A 3,994-nucleotide genomic window follows, 5' to 3' on the forward strand; every position below is an offset into this window, starting at 1 on the left:
CAACAATTTTAAAAAAAGTCACTAGATCATTGGAGCAAAGCTCAGTTTCCCTGTGACAGTGGCCGGGAGCAGAATACAGCGACTTACTGCTTTGCTGGGCAGTAGTGGGTCCATTGGTGCATGTATGACCTGGTCTTTGGCTTCCAGGTGCAGACAGGACAGAATAAAACTGGAGAAATATGGAAAAATAATAATACTACTAATGCACATCACAAAAACGTAGTTATTTTTTTATTATTATTATTATTATTAGTATTATTATTACTTTTACTTTATTTTAAATTACATAAATGCTTCATTATATTACTATCTGTAATGCAAGTGATTTGTCTGCAGTCTTCATACAGTTCCATTCATTTTCAGTTCCTTTCTTTTAGTATTATGTGGCCTTAGGTACACTTCGCAGGTAGTAACTCCCTAGGCATCTGTTTAAAGCAGCCAAATGGTAGCTCTGGTGACGAGGGCACCATGGATACAAAATGAATGGTTAGTATCTTCAGTTACTTACCAGTACATTGTCGAAGTCGGAAAATATTTCAGTACACACATCACGTACAAACTACACACAGATGGCCTCCGTGCACGTACTTGTTCTGCCGTGCATGCGCATATTCGCAATTTGTGTATGGTCACTCCTGCGGGGACAGAACTAGGTTATAAGGTGGTATTTGGTATCCAGCTGTACGGTATTTTAAGAGCAATATTCCGGTGTTAGTTTGCAGAAGATCGCATTCTCATGAGGATAGTTATGCGCAGGAGCAGAATATAAATATTAACTGTATTTACTGTACACTTGATATGCGGCGGGAACCCAGAGGATAACATCTGTAACTGCACCTGGACCAGACATCGCCCACCTATTCAAACTGACCTATGACCTCTCCTGTACTGTAAATGACCATTCCTGTGTCCAATGGACAAAGAGATTACAGTTCCCATTGTGTTAGGTTTTGGACAAATGTATAAATAGCCAGCTGCAGGCCAGGTCACTCTCACAATCTCTGAAGGTCATCTACCTTGATGACTGAGGACCGGACCGGGAAGCGCAGGTGAAACCAAACGTATGTACCATTGACTGTAACCATTTTCTTATTGTATTGTATTGTATTGTTATTATTGTAACCCCCTGCTAGTAAAGAACCGTTGGTGGGCCAGATCCCAACATAGTCTTTGAAATACAAATTGGTGCCGTGACTCTCTTTCCCTGCTAGTGTTCTATAAGTGTAATCTAGTCTCATGTGTAGCTGCAAAGTGCTCACGGCGTCTCTTTGTGTGTGTACTCTGTACAACCATTGTGGCGTTTGTATGCAAAGTGCGTACATGGTACGGGGCTTTGTGCGCTAACTGTAAAAAGTATGTAGGCTAAGGATTGATTACAGCGGCCGCAGCGGGTCCATTTTAAAGTGTATTGAATGTATTTTTAAATTGTTGCTTTTAGTCCTGTAAGTAAATCAACATTTACAACATCAATGAGCAAGTTACACTTTCCTTATGTTACATTTTCCTAGTCATAGATCCTCTTACTCAGAGGTCCAGTCCTTGCATACATACAGTATATGTAGTCTAGTTTGTAGGCCAAGAAAACGTACCCAAAAGATGCAACAGGACGGGCCAATAGGCTCCAGTCAGGTTAATATAAACTGAAAAAATAGATACTATTAGCTGGTTAGCCAATGGCAGCTAAACCATATTCCATGGGCATCAAGGTACTTAGACAATTTATTAGGCATAGAAACAAACATGTACAGGAAGAAAAAAGCATTTTCTCTGGGTCCCTCAAAGTACTTTAGGGGTCCAACATTAAACTTCCAATCAATGGAGCCTTGTTAGTTGACATACCCTGTGTGCTGCTGCCTGGGCTCTACTTACTGTACTTCGATGTAAGTCTCTTTTGGAGGGCAATGTGGTGAATTTATTTTTAGTAACAGAGTGCCAAAGGTTTTGGATAGATAGAAATCTATAAAGCTGCAATGTAGCAGTGTAAATTGCCTCTGTGTTTAGTATAATAATAGAAAAGTGAATTCCAATAGTTTATTTCAGTGTTAAACTCAGGCATTTAGCTAATGTTTTAACGATACACATGTAACTTCATACAGAATAATATGATCCTGTATTGAGACTCTGGGTTCTGTAATAGCAGATAGAAAGGATAGATTAAGTACCGCTATGAGCTACAAAGCTTATTTGTAGCCGAAATTCCTTCAACTGTGTACAGTATGTGTGCCTGGAAAGCAGGGTCCATTGCACTAATGTGTTTATGCAAAATGAAGTTCTGTTATTTACTGATCAGCGCTAGTGATTCACTGCTGGTACTCATGGGAGTGATGGAGGAAATAAGAGGATGCTGACATTACACCTGAAACCCACTTCAACTTACTAATGTCACATTAAATGTTCTTTTTTATATGTCAAGAAAAAAAAATATTTTTCTAGGATAAGAAATAAGCAGACTGAAAGCAATAAAACTATTTTCATGTTATTCCTATTTTCATATATCAGCAGCTGTTCATCAGTTCTATTTCTAATTGGCGGTAAAGAAAAATGCAGGCTGACTAAAGGCAGCATAAAAGTACTATCATACATATACATAAATATATGCCATACTCTACTGGTTGATTTTAATATGAAATGATTATGCTTACAAAACAAGAACAGTTTATTCAAGCCAGACACTCTTATGCCTGGACTACTGTATGTGAAAGAGCTTTGTAGAGGATACACCTAAGGAAAACTGGTTTATTAGCAATATGGGTATGTGAAGTCTCCAGTGAAAATGATTAACATATTTCCTTTAGAACTCTAGTTTATTTACAGTTTCACATATCTGGGGAGTCGGGATTGTGGATATCAGTTGATCACATTTGCATAATATGGTTTAGGAAAAGAACATCTAAGGAAATAGAGACCTGTATATCATTAAGAACATTTAGGCAGCAAGAAATACTCAGTAGATGTGTTTATGTGAAGAAACGTGTAATTGAAAACATAAAGAACAAAACAAAGAAACCTACAGTAGATAGAGCAGATAATTCACAGTAATTTTCTAATTTCTGGCAGTAAACTGTGAGCTGCAACTGTAAGGTCTAAGACGTATAGCAAGTGATGCTGTATACCTTATCCAAATAATTCCAGATTCTCTGCTTTTTTGTTATAAGCAGACCCTAAATTTGAAGACCATAATTTTTATTCTATGGCATACTTGACACCTTTAACATTTTCCCCTCCGGTAGAATTCCCAGTGGGCAGATGCAGCTGATCTCTGTGGGGGTGGAGCAGGGAGTCTCTTCTCAATAGGCCCAGCTACCTCGTGGCATATGCCTCTAAGTGTGGGTCTGCGAAGAAGAGGCAGGGCCATGATAATGTGATTTTCTAGGAATCATGTTGTTGCACCGCCATCCCACTCATTTTACTAGTAAGTGAATGAGAATGACCTACTCCTCTCCCCGAAAATTCCAAAAAATGTGCAAAATGAATTGAACATTGTTATTGCAGCTCAATTTAAATACTATCAATTCAGCAAAGTGTGCTATGCGTATTTTATAGATTCCTCATAGACTGGCCATTCGAGGGAATGGTGACACAAAAGCAGAGCTCAAAGATTGTATGACCAGAATTTTGGAAATCTCCAAGATGGCTTGCTATGCAAAATTCAATTTGTGAGCAATTCCACCACGTCACTCATCGCCGCAGGCACATTATACATGGAAGACAGCCAATGTCATACAAAAATAAATCTAAAATACAGTAGAGGAGCACATATGTGAGCAAACACCTTAATATGGGAAATGTGTTCATCCATTTGCATTGCTGTAAAGATACCTGCTATAATGGTGAATTTTGTCCTCCAGTAAAGGATATAGAAGAAAGAGATGGCATGGTGTCCTATAAGAATATGCTTTCATTAAATTAAAGTATATCTGTCATTTACATAGTTATAGGCATCCATTTTGTGGGGTGGTACAATATTCAGTCTAATCTGACAGCAAAGGTAATG

The sequence above is a fragment of the Pseudophryne corroboree genome, chromosome 5 (genome assembly GCF_028390025.1).
Source record: "Pseudophryne corroboree isolate aPseCor3 chromosome 5, aPseCor3.hap2, whole genome shotgun sequence".
NCBI lineage: Eukaryota > Metazoa > Chordata > Amphibia > Anura > Myobatrachidae > Pseudophryne > Pseudophryne corroboree.